General features: G+C 35.4%; 1 protein-coding gene across 1 annotated transcript in view; it reads left to right on the top strand.

Annotated features, from left to right (window-relative positions):
* Positions 1-3,058: 3,058 nt before the first annotated feature.
* Positions 3,059-19,087, top strand: part of LOC133632776 (leucine zipper putative tumor suppressor 1-like) — a 40,754-nt gene continuing 24,725 nt past the window's right edge. The window contains exon 1 of the mRNA XM_062025447.1: positions 3,059-3,227. The gene's annotated coding sequence lies outside the window, so the exon portion shown is untranslated. The remainder of the gene's footprint in view (positions 3,228-19,087) is intronic.

Raw genomic sequence — 19,087 nt, 5'->3', positions numbered from 1 at the left:
GCAACCTACTAATAAAAGTCTCAATCAATCAATCAATCAATGGTCAAAAACGGTTGAAAAATGTGGACTGTGAAAAATTTCCAGGAAGAGGTGAAAATTGTGTTTTGGAAAACGGGGAATTCTGGGTATTCCTGGAAATTTTTTGAATATGGAAAATGGTAATTTGATTGTCCAAGGTGAGTGGAGTGTGTGGACGTCAGAACGGTTCAAATCGTATGAGAAATGTTAAATATGCAGTCGATGTTTTGTACTCGACATATGTGAAGAGCATTGTGGGTGGATGGTTGAAAGGTCGGAATCAGGTAAAAAAATTACGCAAGATTTTTAAAAATTTCATTTGAATGGGAATTTCCTAGAACTTTGGGAATTTCGGGAAAATACAGAAATTTTGAAAATATAGATAACACAACAATTGTCCTAGATGATATGAACGAGTTGGTGTTGGAATGTTTCAAAACAGTTGAGATTTATTGACGTAGAAACAGTTTGAAATCCTGGAATTTTGGAAAAAACGGGAATTTTTCCGAAAAAAACCCCAAAAACTTTTGTTGTCCCAATTAAAAAGGACGTTTTGAAGGGGGAATGGTCAAAAACGGTTGAAAAATGTGGACTGTGAAAATGGGTGGAATCAGGTTAAGAAAATGGCGCCAAAGTTTGAGAAATTTGGGCATTCTTTAACTATGGATAAGTCCATTCATTTCAATGGAAATGTTCCTGGAAATTTGTGAATTTCTGGAAAAACGGGAATTTTGAAAATATAGATAATACAACAAGATGATATGAATGGGTGGGTGTTGGAGTTTTTTAAAACGGTGGAAAAATTCTTGGAATTTCGGGAAAACCGAGAATTTTTACGAAAAAAAACAACAACTTTTGTTGTCCCAATTGAGAAGAATGTTTTGAAGGCGGAATGGTCAAAAACGGTTGAAAAATGTGGACCGTGAAAAATTTCCAGGAAGAGGTGAGAAATCGGATGAGAAATGTTAAATATGCAGTCGATGTTTTGTATTCGACATATGTGAAGAGCAGTGTGGGTGGATGGTTGAAAGGTCGGAATCGGGTAAAAAAAAAAGGGCGCAAGATTTTGAGAAATTTGGGCGTTTTTTAACTATGGATACATCCATTCATTTGAATGGGAATTTCAGGAATTTGGGAATTTCAGGTAAATACAAGACAAATGGTAAATAAAAACACAATACAATGATTTGCAAATCCTTTTCATCCTATATTCAATTGAATAGGCGGCAAAGACAAGATACTTGACTTTTGAACTGGAAAACTTTGCAATTTTTTGCAAATTTTAGATCATTTGGAATTTGATGCCTTCAACATGTTTCAAAAAAGCTGGCACAGGTGGCAAAAAAGACTGACAAAATTGAGGAATGCTCTTTAAACACTTATTTGGAACATCCCACAGGTGAACAGGCTAATTGGGAACTGGTGGGGGCCATATGATGTGAGATGAAACAAAAATTGAGCCGTCTGGCCACAATAACCAGCAATATAATAACCAAAACAAGGTATTCTCCGGGACGGTATAGCTCGGTTGGTAGAGCGGCCGTGCCAGCAACTTGAGGGTTGCAGGTTCGATCCCCGCTTCCGCCATCCTAGTCACTGCCGTTGTGTCCTTGGGCAAGACACTTTACCCACCTGCTCCCAGTGCCACCCACACTGGTTTACATGTAACTTAGATATTGGGTTTCACAATGTAAAGCGCTTTGAGTCACTTGAGAAAAAGCGCTATATAAATGTAATTCACTTCACTTCACTTCACTTCAATATGTTTGGAGGAGAAAAGGTGAGGCCTTTAATCCCAGGAACACCATTCCTACCGTCAAGCATGGTGGTGGTAGTATTAGGGTCTGGGCCTGTTTGCTGCCATTTTAACTGGTGCTTTAAATGGGACAATGAAAAAGGAGGATTACGTCCAAATTCGCATTTTCAGTAGACCCATAATAAATACATAAAAGAACCAAACTTCATGAATGTTTTTTGTGACCAACAAGTATGTGCTCCAATCACTCTATCACACACAAATAAGAGTTGTAGAAATGATTGGAAACTCAAGACAGCCATGACATTATGTTCTTTACAAGTGTATGTAAACGTTTTGATCACGACAGTATATTTATTTTTTATTTTTTTAAGACTATATATGTATATTATGACTTTACATTTAGTCAGCCCAATTTTTTAGCACCAAGTCAAAAAGTCTGGCCACCCCTGTTCCAGCCAACAGTCGGGGGGACAAAAGAACATTGAGAGAAAGATTGAAAATAAAACATGTCAGCTTTAAAGAGACTCATTTGGAGAGTTAAAAACCGCTCGTGAAGATAGCATGATGTCACCAAGCGTCCCCCCTATTGATTTTGCGCGTGTGCGGCCGCGACCATGAATCTTTTGGCGAGTTGCAAAGCTGTCTCCTTTCTTCACGTTATGCAGAAAAACAGCAGCCGACCCGTGACATCTACGGCCCGTTGGATTTACGTCTTGATTCGTCCGCCCGCCGCTCCCGGCGCCGTAAAATACAGTTCTTTTGTCATTGCGCTCCTTTTGGAGCACAACGACTTGGGAATCGAACTGAAACTCTCTCCTGCCGAGCTATTGGACTGTTTGAATATGCGCTAAATCAGTGTTTAACAAAAAAAAAAAAAAAAAAAAAAAAAAAAAAAAAAAAATCATTGTAAGGACGAGTCATTTGTTCCACACTTAAATATGCTCCAGGGGTGTTTGTGGGAGAATACATCAACACAAAGAGAGGCACACTTCAACACACAAAGAGTGAGCAGAAGCGCCATTTTTTTTTTTTTTTTTTTTTTTTTCTCCTCTCCCTTGGTTGTTTGCTCAGCGTGGGTGCAGGGGGGGGGTTGGTTATCACACATTCGAAACAGGAGGTGTCTGGGCGGCATGTGGGGAGGGTGGATCTTTTGTGAAGGCCGGGAGTTAATCACTTGAGCGGCACACGTCGGGTCTGAGGGTGCACATGTTGTACACCCATGGGGGCGCTGGGCGGGTAGGGAAAACACACACACACACACACACACCAAACACACACACACACACACTTGAATTTACATGGCGGTTATAATGCAAAGCTGAGCCCACCCCCTTCCCTGCGCAGTTATCAGACCCTCTTAGCCGTGTGGGTTCGGTCAAGAGCATAAACACACACACGTGTGAGCGTGTCGGACGCGTCACTCCAGTGAGGCCGGAAGGGGATGCGAACTGTAAGTAACAAACCACTCGCCGTGAAAGTGAAAGCTAGTTTTTTGTGTGTGTGTGTGTGTGTGTGTGTGTGTGTGTTCGCTTTCCTCATGGATTTTAAACGCTTTGATGCAATTCTGGATTACGCAGGTTGCATTTTGCAAAATCAGACTTTTGTTCCCTTGTAATGATGTTCGTTGTGATGTCTGGCGTCTGCCGAACATCACAGCGAACTGGAATGAGGAAGAAAAAAAATGTATCCGTTGCGCTATTTGACGTGTATTTATAGGACTTGTGTGGAGCACTGGCCACAACTTTAGGCACACCCGGACACAACATTAGGCACACCTGCTCAGTGGAAGGAGCTGTATGTAGATTTGTGCTTTGGTTTTGTTGACACGTGTCATAAAAGACGCTTATGTTCGGTGTTGTCTTGTACTCCTGTTGACACGGAAATGTAACATTATATTAATATTATTTACATTTAATCCAATACGGTAACCATATCCCGGTACCTGGAAATCGATATCGGTACACAATGGTACCATTTTTTGTCCATTTATGTGTTTTGTCTATGAATGTTCTCTCAGAGCATTCAATCCATCTCAACTGGACTGCTTGGTTTTCGCCTCTCATTCCAGTAGACTTCATCAGTTTTTGGTCCTAGACTTAGATTGGTCAGAACTGGTCTTATAGACTTAGGTTGGTCAGATCTAGTCTTAGATTTAGATTGGTCAAATCTAGTCTTAGACTTAGATTGATCAGATCTAGTCTTAGACTTAGATTGATCAGATCTAGTCTTAGACTTAGATTGGTCAGAGCTAGTTTTAGGCTTAGATTGGTCAGAGCTAGTTTTAGGCTTAGATTGGTCAGATCTAGTCTTAGACTTACATTGGTCAGATTTAGTTTTAGAAATAGATTGGTCAGATCTAGTCTTAGACTTAGATTGGTCAGAGCTAGTTTTAGGCTTAGATTGGTCAGATCTAGTCCTAGACTTAGATTGTCAGATCTAGTTTTAGTTATAGATTGGTCATATCTAGTTTTAGACTTAGATTGGTCAGAGTTGGTTTTAGGCTTAGTTTGGTCAGATCTAGTCTTGGATTTACATTGGTCAGAGCTAATCTTAAACTTAGATTGGTCAGAGCTAGTCTCAGACTTAGATTGGTCAGAGCTAGTCTTAGACTTAGATTGGTCAGAGATAGTCTTAGACTTAGATTGGTCAGATCTAGTCTTAGACTTAGATTGATCAGATATAGTCTGAGACTTAGATTGGTCAGATCTAGTCTGAGGCTTAGATTGGTCAGATCTAGTTTTAGGCTTAGATTGGTCAGATCTAGTTTTAGACTTAGATTGGTCAGATCTAGTTTTAGACTTACATTGGTCAGAGCTAGTCTTAGACTTACATTGGTCAGAGCTAGTCTTTGACTTAGATTGGTCAAATCTAGTTTTAGACTTAGATTGGTCAGAGCTAGTTTTAGGCTTAAATTGGTCAGATCTAGTTTTAGACTTAGATTGGTCAGAGCTAGTTTTAGACTTAGATTGGTCTGATCTACTCTCAGACTTAGATTGGTTAGATCTAATTTTAGACTTAGATTGTTAGTGAGAAAAACAAGTGTTTTGATGCAAACAAACAATCTGAACTGTCAAAGCCAACGACTGTCGTTGAAGTGTAAATTCCCCTCGTTAGCATTGAGGTATTGTGTGGCAGAACGATCATTGTGGATCGGCTATTACCAGTCCAAAATAGTCGGTATCCCCCACGTAAGCATTCCATTCATTTGTAAACAAATGGCATTCTGGTCACCTGTTATTTGTTGGAGGCTAAATTGCAGTCTTTTAGAAATGGTTAAAAGGACAGTCACTATTGGTCATACGGGAGGCACATGGCGCTATTCCCTTTTAGCGCAATTAACTCCTTTTCCGGTTGACCTATGACGTCATTTGCGGAGCCTTAAAACTTGTTTAAAGTGATGTCCGCTGAAATATTGGCCCATATTGCCAATATTACATCTGTAGTGGCTATGTTGATGTTAAATAGCAGACGGCATCAATTCAAAAATATTCAATCCATTCAAAAAATATTCTTCTCGGTTTGACTTTTGCATATAATATATGTGTACATGCTTACGGTTCATTAAAACTCCGTACACTGTATGTTTAAAAAATTCAAATTCAAAAGTGTGAATAATATGATGATACAAATTTAATAATTTGACAACAATAATTGAAAAAATAATTTGGCACTAAAGGAACAACACAGTACACCAAATAATTACTTCTTTGTTCATTTATTGTTTAAATGTTCATATTTCACTGCATGTTAAAGGTGTACTTACAGTATGTGTGTGTCTCATAAATGCGTTTATTAAAACTGAGCCATATTATCCTTTGTGTGTGTACTTTACAAATAGCACCGTGTAGCACGTAAATCCTGAATGACCCCTTAGACAAATGTGATGTGATTAACTGCGCTTTAGTCATTATAAAGCACTGAGGGGCTGAGGACCAGCTGTTTAAGGGTGGGGGACCCTGTGAGCCTGACAGCCACCACTCTCCCCTTTTGGGTCACATCATGTCACTCGAGTGCACAGGTGTCCAACTCAAGGCCCGGGGGCCAGATCTGGCCCGCCACATCGTTTTATATGGCCTGCGAAAGCCTGGAAATAATATGTGTCAATAAAACTATCATTTCTTACTAAATATATACGTTGCTTATATTTTGACAGAAAAAAAAATGCATGTACTGCATAATTGCATATTTTTTCAGCTTTAATATGATCTAATATTGGAACAAATATTACATTACAATATATTCCAAGCATGTTTTTGTTAAAATACAAATAAATAAATAGCTAAATATCTGTTTTACTTATGATTTCAAAGCAACTTATCCATGAAAGTATACACTGTAAAAATGAGAAATGATTTTGCGGTAAAACTGGTAGCTCAGTTGCCAGCATTTAACCATAAATACTAGGGGGGGTTTTGCAGCATATTACTGTAAATTGAAAAAACAAACAGTAGCACTGTTTTTTACGGTTAAAAAAGCGTCAGTCTTCGGAATTTTATCGTAAAAAAAACTGTTCTACTTTACCGTAAAAAAACCCCTGTAGTGCTGTTTTTCTATTTACAGGAATACACTGTAACAACTTCAACCGTAGATTTTACGTTAAAAAACTTGCAGCTCCGTTACCAGAACAGTTCTGAAAAAAAAAAAATGTGGTACCGTTTTTTCCATTTATGGGAATACAAAATACAAAAAATTTGACTGTCGGTTTTACAGTAAAAAAACTGGCAGTTCACTTGCCAGAACTGTACCGTAATTGTTACTGTGTTGTTTTTTACAGCTATCACTGTAAATTGAAAATAACTTACTGTTTTTACGATTAAAAAAATGACAGTCTTCAGAATTTTACCATAAAAAACTGTCATAGCATTTTTACATTTGCAGTAATACAACGTAAAAAACAACAACCATAGATTTGATGGTAAAAAAATTGGTAGCCCAGTTGCCAGAACTGTACCGTGAAAAAAAACAAAAAACTGTGGTACCGTTTTTTCCATTTACAATAAAACAACCGTAGATTTTACGGTAAAAGAACTCCAGTTCAGTCGTCAGAATTTTACAGGGAAAAAAACGGTTGTAGCGTTTTTACATTTGCAGTAATACACCGTAAAAACAACAACCTTAGATTTTACTGTAAAAAAAAATGTGGTACCGTTTTTTCATTTACAGAAATACACCGTCAAAACTTCTGCTGTAGAGTTTGCGGTAAAAAAAAACTGCAGCTCAGTCGTCAGAATTTTACCATAAAAAACTGTTCTAGCATTTTTACATTTGCAGTAAAACACCGTAAAAACAACAATTGTAGATTTTACGGTAAAAAAAAAACCTGGCAGCTCAGTTGCCAGAACTGTATCGTAATTGTTACGGTGTTTTTTACAGCTATTACTGTAAATTGAAAAACACAGTAACACTGTTTTTTACGGGAGGAAAAAAACGGCAGTCTTCAGAATTTTACGGTAAAAAAAACTGTCTTAGCATTTTTACATTTGCAGTAATATAACGTAAAAACAACCGTAGAAGTGATTGTAAAAATTTGGTAGCCCAGTTGCCAGAACTGTACCGTGAAAAAAACCAAAAAACTGTGGTACCGTTTTTTCCATTTACAATAAAACAACCGTAGATTTTACGGTAAAAGAACTCCAGTTCAGTCGTCAGAATTTTACAGGGAAAAAAACGGTTGTAGCGTTTTTACATTTGCAGTAATACACCGTAAAAACAACAACCTTAGATTTTACGGTAAAAAAAAACTGGCAGGTCAGTTGCCAGAACTGTACTGTAAAAAAAAATGTGGTACCGTTTTTTCATTTACAGAAATACACCGTAAAAACTTCAGCTGTAGAGTTTGCGGTAAAAAAAAAAACTGCAGCTCAGTCGTCAGAATTTTACCATAAAAAACTGTTCTAGCATTTTTACATTTGCAGTAAAACACCGTAAAAACAACAATTGTAGATTTTACGGTAAAAAAAAACCTGGCAGCTCAGTTGCCAGAACTGTATCGTAATTGTTACGGTGTTTTTTACAGCTATTACTGTAAATTGAAAAACACAGTAACACTGTTTTTTACGGGGGGAAAAAAACGGCAGTCTTCAGAATTTTACGGTAAAAAAAACTGTCTTAGCATTTTTACATTTGCAGTAATATAACGTAAAAACAACAACCGTAGAAGTGATGGTAAAAATTTGGTAGCCCAGTTGCCAGAACTGTACCGTGAAAAAAAACAAAAAACTGTGGTACCGTTTTTTCCATTTACAATAAAACAACCGTAGATTTTACGGTAAAAGAACTCCAGTTCAGTCGTCAGAATTTTACAGGGAAAAAAACGGTTGTAGCGTTTTTACATTTGCAGTAATACACCGTAAAAACAACAACCTTAGATTTTACGGTAAAAAAAAAACTGGCAGGTCAGTTGCCAGAACTGTACTGTAAAAAAAATGTGGTACCGTTTTTTCATTTACAGGAATACACCGTAAAAACTTAAACTGTAGAGTTTGCGGTAAAAAAAACTGCAGCTCGGTGGTCAGAATTTTACCATAAGAAACTGTTCTAGCATTTTTACATTTGCAGTAAAACACCGTAAAAACAACAATTGTAGATTTTACGGTAAAAAAAAAACCTGGCAGCTCAGTTGCCAGAACTGTATCGTAATTGTTACGGTGTTTTTTACAGCTATTACTGTAAATTGAAAAACACAGTAACACTGTTTTTAACGGGGGGAAAAAAACGGCAGTCTTCAGAATTTTACGGTAAAAAAAACTGTCTTAGCATTTTTACATTTGCAGTAATATAACGTAAAAACAACAACCGTAGAAGTGATGGTAAAAATTTGGTAGCCCAGTTGCCAGAACTGTACCGTGAAAAAAAACAAAAAACTGTGGTACCGTTTTTTCCATTTACAATAAAACAACCGTAGATTTTACGGTAAAAGAACTCCAGTTCAGTCGTCAGAATTTTACAGGGAAAAAAACGGTTGTAGCGTTTTTACATTTGCAGTAATACACCGTAAAAACAACAACCTTAGATTTTACGGTAAAAAAAAAACTGGCAGGTCAGTTGCCAGAACTGTACTGTAAAAAAAATGTGGTACCGTTTTTTCATTTACAGGAATACACCGTAAAAACTTAAACTGTAGAGTTTGCGGTAAAAAAAAAACGCAGCTCAGTGGTCAGAATTTTACCATAAAAAACTGTTCTAGCATTTTTACATTTGCAGTAAAACACCGTAAAAACAACAATTGTAGATTTTACGGTAAAAAAAACAAACTGGCAGCTCAGTTGCCAGAACTGTACCATAATTGTTACGGTGTTTTTTTACAGCTATTACTGTAAATTTAAAAAAACAGTAACACTGTTTTTTACGATAAAAAAATTGGCATTCTTCAGAATTTTACCGTAAAAAAACTGTCTAAGCATTTTTTACATTTGCAGTAATACAACGTAAAAACAACAACCGGAGATTTTATGGTGAAAAAAAATTGGTAGCCCAGTTGCCAGAAATATACAGTGAAAAAAACAAAAAGCTGTGGTACCATTTTTTCCATTTACAATAAAACAACCGTAGATTTTACGGTAAAAGAACTCCAGTTCAGTCATCAGAATTTTACAGGAAAAAAAACGGTTGTAGCGTTTTTACATGTGCAGTAATACATCGTAAAAACAACAAACTTAGATTTTACGGTAAAAAAACAAAACTGGCAGCTCAATTGCCAGAACTGTACCGTAAAAATATTAATGTCGTACTGTTTTTCCATTTACAGGAATACACCGTAAAAACTTTGATTATAGATTTTAAAGTAAAAAAAACTGCAGCTCAGTGGTCAGAATTTTACCTTAAAAAAACTGTTCTAGCATTTTTACATTTGCAGGATTACAATGCAAAAACAACAACCGTAGATTTTAGGGTATAAATCTGGTAGCTCAGTTGCCAGAACTGTACCGTAAAAAACAAAACTGTGCTACCGTTTTTTCCATTTACAAGAAAACAACCACATATTTTACGATAAAAGAACTTCAGTTCAGTCGTCAAAATTTTACAGAAAAAAAACTTGTAGTGTTTTTACATTTGCAGTAATACATCATAAAGGCAACAACTGTAAATTTTACGGTAAAAAAAACAATAACTGGCAGCTCAGTTGCCAGAACTGTACTGTATTTATTACAGTGTTTTTACAGCAAATTACTGTGAATTGAAAAAAACAGTAACACTGTTTTTTACGGTAAAAAAAAAAACGGGAAAAAAAAGTTGCCATAACTTTACTGTAAAAAAAACAAAAAACTGTGGTACCGTTTTTCCATTTACAGGAATACACCGTAAAAACAACAACCATAGATTTTACGATAAAAACAGCAGCTTAGTGACCAGAATTGTTCCTTAAAGGCCTACTGAAATGATTTTTTTTAATTTAAACGGGAATAGCAGATCCATTCTATGTGTCATACTTGATCATTTCGCGATATTGCCATATTTTTGCTGAAAGGATTTAGTAGAGAAAATCGACGATAAAGTTCGCAACTTTTGCTCGCTGATAAAAAAAAAGCCTTGCCTGTACCGGAAGTAGCGTGACGTCACAGGAGCTAGTATTCCTCACAATTCCCCATTGTTTACAATGGAGCGAGAGAGATTCGGACCGAGAAAGTGATGATTACCCCATTAATTTGAGCGAGGATGAAAGATTCGTAGATGAGGAACGTTACAGTGAATGACTTGAGAGGCAGCGATGGACGTATCTTTTTTTCGCTCTGACCGTAACTTAGGTACAAGCTGGCTCATTGGATTCCACACTCTCCTTTTTCTATTGTAGATCACAGATTTGTATTTTAAACCACCTCTGATACTATATCCTCTTGAAAATGAGAGTCGAGAACGCGAAATAGACATTCAGTGCCTTTTATCTCCACGACAATACATCGGCGAAATGCTTTAGCTACGAGCTAACGTGATAGCATCTTGCTTTAACTGCATATAGAAACAAAAGAAATAAACCCCTGACTGGAAGTATAGATAGAAAATCAACAATACTATTAAACCGTGGACATGTAAATACACGGTTAATGCTTTCCAGGCTGGCGAAGGTTAACAATGCTGTGCTAACGACGCCATTGAAGCTAACTTAGCAACCGGACTGCACAGAGCTATGCTAAAAACATTAGCTCTCCACCTACGCCAGCCAGCCCTCATTTGCTCATCAACACCCGTGCTCACCTGCGTTCCAGCGATCGACAGAAGGACGAAGGACTTCACCCGATGCGTTTGGCGGCCCGGAGACGTAGGAAGTCAAGGTGAAGTCGGCGGCTAGCGCGGCTAGCGCGGCTAGCGCGGCTAGCGCTCCAACAAAGTCCTCCTGGTTGTGTTGCTGTAGTCCGCTGCTAATACACTGATCCCACCTACAACTGTCTTCTTTGCAGCCTTCATTGTTCATTAAAAAAATTGCAAAAGATGTCCAGAATACTGTGGAATTATGAAATGAAAACAGAGCTTTTTGTATAGGATTCTACGGGGTACCATAACTTCCGTTACTCGGACTTCGTCACGCGCATACGTCATCATACCGCGATGTTTCAGCCGGATATTTCCCGGGAATTTTAAAATGTCACTTTATAAGTTAACCCGGCCGTATTGGCATGTGTTGCAATGTTAAGATTTCATCATTGATATATAAACTATCAGACTGCGTGGTCGGTAGTAGTGGCTTTCAGTAGGCCTTTAAAAAACTAGTAGTGTAATATGCTGTAAAACCACCGTAATTTTACAATAAAATTCTGGCAACTGAGCTGCCAGTTCTTTTACTGTAAAATCTAAAAAAAATTTAAGTGTAGGTAAAAACTACAATAATCAAATGCAAAGAAAATTGTCTAATAATATGATGAGGCCAATCCTGTACATTGATGTATTATTCACTATAACAAGAGACCCTCTGGGGGCCCTCAATGAAAACAAGTATACAACATCTGGGGCCACGCTGTTTTTTTCCAAGCAAGTACAGAGAGTATTACTTGTATTGTATGTTTTGTTTGCAAATGGTCCTCATTTGAACACCCACGGGTATTTCGAGTGAAATCCAACGGTTAAGCCATGAATCTAAACACACAAAGCCAAAACAGTCATTTTATTCCACTTTGTTTACTTAGAAAATGGGAGCACACCTGCCTCAGACGTCTGCCTGATAAACGAACAGGAAGCAATGGACTTAAGTAAACAACAGTAAAAAGGGCTTTGATGTTGGAGGAATATCTTCCCTCCTTTTGGCAGAATAAAACGCCTCAGAAATCACTTGTACTTTGGCTCCCGCACTTATATTGTAGATACACACATACATACACACAGACGTATATTCATACATACATACAGAGGTATATTAATACATACATACGCACATACACACAGACGTATATTCATATATACATACGCACATACATATATGTATATTCATGCATACATATGCACATAAATACAGAAGTATATTGATACATACATACATATATACTTATATTCGTACATACATACGCACATACATACAGATGTATATTCATACATACATAAAGAGGTATATTCATAGGTTAATATAGTTCGCTCGTCTTTCTCCCCCATACATACAGACTTATATTCATACATACATACGCACATACATACTGACTTATAGTCACACATATATACATACATACATACAGTACATACGCACATACATAGACGTATATTCATACATATATATGCACATAAATACAGACGTATATTCATACATACATACGTGCACACACAGAGACGTATATACATACGCACGTACATAAACGTATATTCATACATACTGTACATATGCACATAAATACAGACGTATATTCATACATACATACGTGCACACACAGAGACGTATATACATACGCACGTACATAAACGTATATTCATACATACTGTACATATGCACAAAAATACAGACGTATATTCATACATACATACGCACATACACAGAGACGTATATTCATACATACATACGCACACACATAAATGTATAGTCATACATACATACGCACATACACAGCGATGTATATTTATATATAAATACGCACATACATAAACGTATATTCATACATACATACGCACATAAATACAGACGTATATTCCTACATACATACGTGCACACAGAGACGTATATACATACGCACGTACATAAACGTATATTCATACATACTGTACATATATACATATATATACAGACGTATATTCATACATACATACGCACATACACAGAGACGTATATTCATATATACATACGCACATACATAAATGTTTATTCATACATACATACGCACATAAATAGACGTATATTCATACATACATACGCGCACACACAGAGACGTATATACATACGCACGTACATAAACGTATATTCATACATACATATGCACATAAATACAGAAGTATATTCATACATACATATGCACATACATACAGACTTATAGTCATACATACATACACACATACATACAGACTAATATTCATACATACATACGCACATACACAGAGACGTATATTCATACATACATACGCACACACATAAATGTATAGTCATACATACATACGCACATACACAGCGATGTATATTTATATATAAATACGCACATACATAAACGTATATTCATACATACATACGCACATAAATACAGACGTATATTCCTACATACATACGTGCACACAGAGACGTATATACATACGCACGTACATAAACGTATATTCATACATACTGTACATATATACATATATATACAGACGTATATTCATACATACATACGCACATACACAGAGACGTATATTCATATATACATACGCACATACATAAATGTTTATTCATACATACATACGCACATAAATAGACGTATATTCATACATACATACGCGCACACACAGAGACGTATATACATACGCACGTACATAAACGTATATTCATACATACATATGCACATAAATACAGAAGTATATTCATACATACATATGCACATACATACAGACTTATAGTCATACATACATACACACATACATACAGACTAATATTCATACATACATACGCATATACATACAGACTTATATTTATACATACAGACTTATATTCATACATACATATGCACATACAGAGAGACGTATATTCATATATACATACGCACATACATAAATGTTTATTCATACATACATACGCACATAAATACAGACGTATATTCATACATACATACGCGCACACACAGAGACGTATATACATACGCACGTACATAAACGTATATTCATACATACATATGCACATAAATACAGAAGTATATTCATACATACATATGCACATACATACAGATGTATATTCATACATACATACAGACGTATATTCATAGGTTAATATAGTTCGCTCCTCTTTCTCCCCATACATACAGACTTATAGTGATACATACATACGCACATACATACAGACTTATATTCATACATACATACGCACATACATACAGACTAATATTCATATATACATACACACATACATACAGACTTATATTCATACATACATACGCATATACATACAGACTTATATTCAGACATACATACATACGCACATACATACAGACTAATATTCATACATACATACACGTATACATACAGACTTATATTCATACATACATATGCACATACATACAGACTTATAGTCATACATACATACACACATACATACAGACTAATATTCATACATACATACGCATATACATACAGACTTATATTTATACATACAGACTTATATTCATACATACATACGCACATACATACACACTTATAGTCATACATACATGTACATACAGACTAATATTCATACATACATACGCAAATACATACAGACTTATATTCATACATACATACGCACATACATACAGACTTATAGTCATACATACATATGCACATACATACAGACTTATATTTATACATACAGACTTATATTCATACATACATACGCACATACATACAGACTTATAGACATACATACATACGCACATACATACAGACTAATATTCATACATACATAAGCATATACATACAGACTTATATTCATACATACATACGCACATACATACAGACTTATAGTCCTACATACATACGCACATACATACAGACTTATAGTCATACATACATTCAGACTAATATTCATATATACATACGCACATGCATACAGACTTATATTCATACATACATACAGACTTATATTCATACATACATACGCACATACAGTACATACAGACTTATATTCATACACATATACATACAGACTTATATTCATACATACATACGCACATACATACAGACTTATATTCATACATACATACGCACATACATACAGACTTATATTCATACACATATACATACAGACTTATATTCATACATACATACGCACATACAGTACATACAGACTTATATTCATACACATATACATACAGACTTATATTCATACATTCATACGCACATACATACAGACTTATATTCATACATACATATGCACATACATACAGACTTATATTCATACACATATACATACAGACTTATATTCATAGATACATACGCACATACATACAAACTTATATTCATACATACATACAGACTTATATTCATACATACATACGCACATACATACAAACTTATATTCATACATACATACAGACTTATATTCATACATACATACGCACATACAGTGCATACAGACTTATAGTCATACACATATACATACAGACTTATATTCATACATACATACGCACATACATACAGACTTATATTCATACATACATACGCACATACATACAGACTTATATTCATACATACATACAGACTTATATTCATACACATATACAAAAAGACTTATATTCATTCATACATACGCACATACATACACTTATATTCATACATACATACACACATACATACAGACTTATATTCATACATACATACATACGCACATACATACAGACTTATATTCATACATACATACGCACATACAGTACATACAGACTTATATTCATACACATATACATACAGACTTATATTCATACATTCATACGCACATACATACAGACTTATATTCATACATACATATGCACATACATACAGACTTATATTCATACACATATACATACAGACTTATATTCATAGATACATACGCACATACATACAAACTTATATTCATACATACATACAGACTTATATTCATACATACATACGCACATACATACAAACTTATATTCATACATACATACAGACTTATATTCATACATACATACGCACATACAGTAAATACAGACTTATATTCATACACATATACATACAGACTTATATTCATACATACATACGCACATACATACAGACTTATATTCATACATACATACGCACATACATACAGACTTATATTCATACATACATACAGACTTATATTCATACACATATACAAAAACACTTGTATTCATTCATACATACGCACATACATACACTTATATTCATACATACATACACACATACATACAGACTTATATTCATACATACATACGCACATACATACAGACTTATATTCATACATACATACACACATACATACAGACTTATATTCATACATACATACAGACTTATATTCATACATACATACACACATACAGTACATACAGACTTATATTCATACACACATACATACAGACTTATATTCATACATACATACACACATACATACAGACTTATATTCATACATACATACAGACTTATATTCATACATACATACACACATACAGTACATACAGACTTATATTCATACACATATACATACAGACTTATATTCATACATTCATACGCACATACATACAGACTTATATTCATACATACATACGCACATACATACAGACTTATATTCATACATACATACAGACTTATATTCATACACATATACAAAAAGACTTATATTCATTCATACATACGCACATACATACACTTATATTCATACATACATACACACATACATACAGACTTATATTCATACATACATACATACGCACATACATACAGACTTATATTCATACACATATACATACAGACTTATATTCATACATTCATACGCACATACATACAGACTTATATTCATACATACATATGCACATACATACAGACTTATATTCATACACATATACATACAGACTTATATTCATAGATACATACGCACATACATACAAACTTATATTCATACATACATACAGACTTATATTCATACATACATACGCACATACAGTACATACAGACTTATATTCATACACATATACATACAGACTTATATTCATACATACATACGCACATACATACAGACTTATATTCATACATACATACGCACATACATACAGACTTATATTCATACATACATACAGACTTATATTCATACACATATACAAAAAGACTTATATTCATTCATACATACGCACATACATACACTTATATTCATACATACATACACACATACATACAGACTTATATTCATACATACATACGCACATACATACAGACTTATATTCATACATACATACACACATACATACAGACTTATATTCATACATACATACAGACTTATATTCATACATACATACACACATACATACAGACTTATATTCATACATACATACAGACTTATATTCATACATACATACACACATACAGTACATACAGACTTATATTCATACACATATACATACAGACTTATATTCATACATACATACGCACATACAGACAGACTTATATTCATACATACATACGCACATACAGTACATACAGACTTATATTCATACACACATACATACAGACATATATTCATATAAACAGACGCACATAAAAGAGCCATAAAATAAACTATACACCAAGTTTTGGCGAAGTTGGTAGAGTGGCTGTGCCAGCAATCGGAGTGTTGCTGGTTACTGGGGTTCAATTCCCACCTTCTACCTTCCTAGTCACGTCCGTTGTGTCCTTGGGCAAGACACTTCACCCTTTGCCTCCGATGGCTGCTGGTTAGCGCCTTGCATGGCAGCTCCCTCCATCAGTGTGTGAATGTGTGTGTGAATGGGTAAATGTGGAAATACTGTCAAAGCGCTTTGAGTACCTTGAAGGTAGAAAAGCGCTACACAAGTACAACCCATTTATCATTTATTATTATTTTCGCTTGTTACCGTCACGCATTAATCAAACAATCAAACTTTGTTTGTAAAGCGCTTTTCATACATAAAAGAAATGCAACACTAAGTGCTTTACAGACTTAAAGACAATACCCCAATGACCCACATCTCCCTTCATCGCACACACACACACACACACACACACACACATACACACACACGCACGCGGGTAAACACTACCACAGGAACCATATGCACCAGGAGGTCCTACACCTTGGCCACCAGGATGGCAGCACGGCTGATAACCCCTGATGCAGATGGCTCCATCTGAGGAACGCTAGGAAGTAAAAATAATAAAACCTTTAAAATAGTAAGAACCATGAGTAGGAACAAAGGATAAAATACAAGTAAAACACATGAAGATTACAAATAATATAGAATGCCGCAGGATTTTAGGGTCCGCGAAGGTTTGTTAGGTAAAAGCAAATCTAAAAGAAAAGAAGGCTCAATACCATAAAAATATTTATAAACCATAAGAAGAACCTGAAAATCGATCCTGAAACAAACAGGTAGCCAATGCAGAGATTTTAAAACTGGTGTAATGTGGGCCCGCCTTCTGGTCTTCGTCAGGACACGTGTCACGGCATTCTTGTGAAGATTTTGAAACCGTAACACCGCGCTATCTACAAAACCGTTACATCCCCAGTACGTACACACATACATTTACAAACCTACACTCAGGCATATAGTCACGTGTCATCACACATTTATTAGCGTTGTCCCCCCGGGGGAAACTGGGTTGAAGCACGGCACACTGATAAAGCTTAACCTATTTTACCATAACAATGTAAAAGGTTAATATAGTTGGCTCCTCTTTGAAATATTATAAATTATAATTAAATAATAGTTTTTTTTATAATGTCCACAAAGTTCAGTGACCATGTCTGTTGGCATTTTGTGTTGGTTGTATTTTGTTTTGTTTTTTCTTTCCCGCCATGACTAGGGAAGGTTGTTTGCATTGGGTCATATAAGTAAATGTTGCTGATCAAGTCTTAATTAAAGGTCATTGACCAGATAATCTCATGTTGTTCACTAGATGTCAACAGTTTAGCAGCATCTGCCGCAGTTTGGACAACTCTGTTCCAGAGTATTTATTAGTAGCCGGCGAGAAGGTATA

The sequence above is a fragment of the Entelurus aequoreus genome, linkage group LG17, assembly GCF_033978785.1.
Source record: "Entelurus aequoreus isolate RoL-2023_Sb linkage group LG17, RoL_Eaeq_v1.1, whole genome shotgun sequence".
Taxonomy (NCBI): domain Eukaryota; kingdom Metazoa; phylum Chordata; class Actinopteri; order Syngnathiformes; family Syngnathidae; genus Entelurus; species Entelurus aequoreus.
The sequence above is the reverse complement of the archived record's forward strand: the minus strand, read 5'-3'. Positions and strand labels throughout refer to the sequence as shown.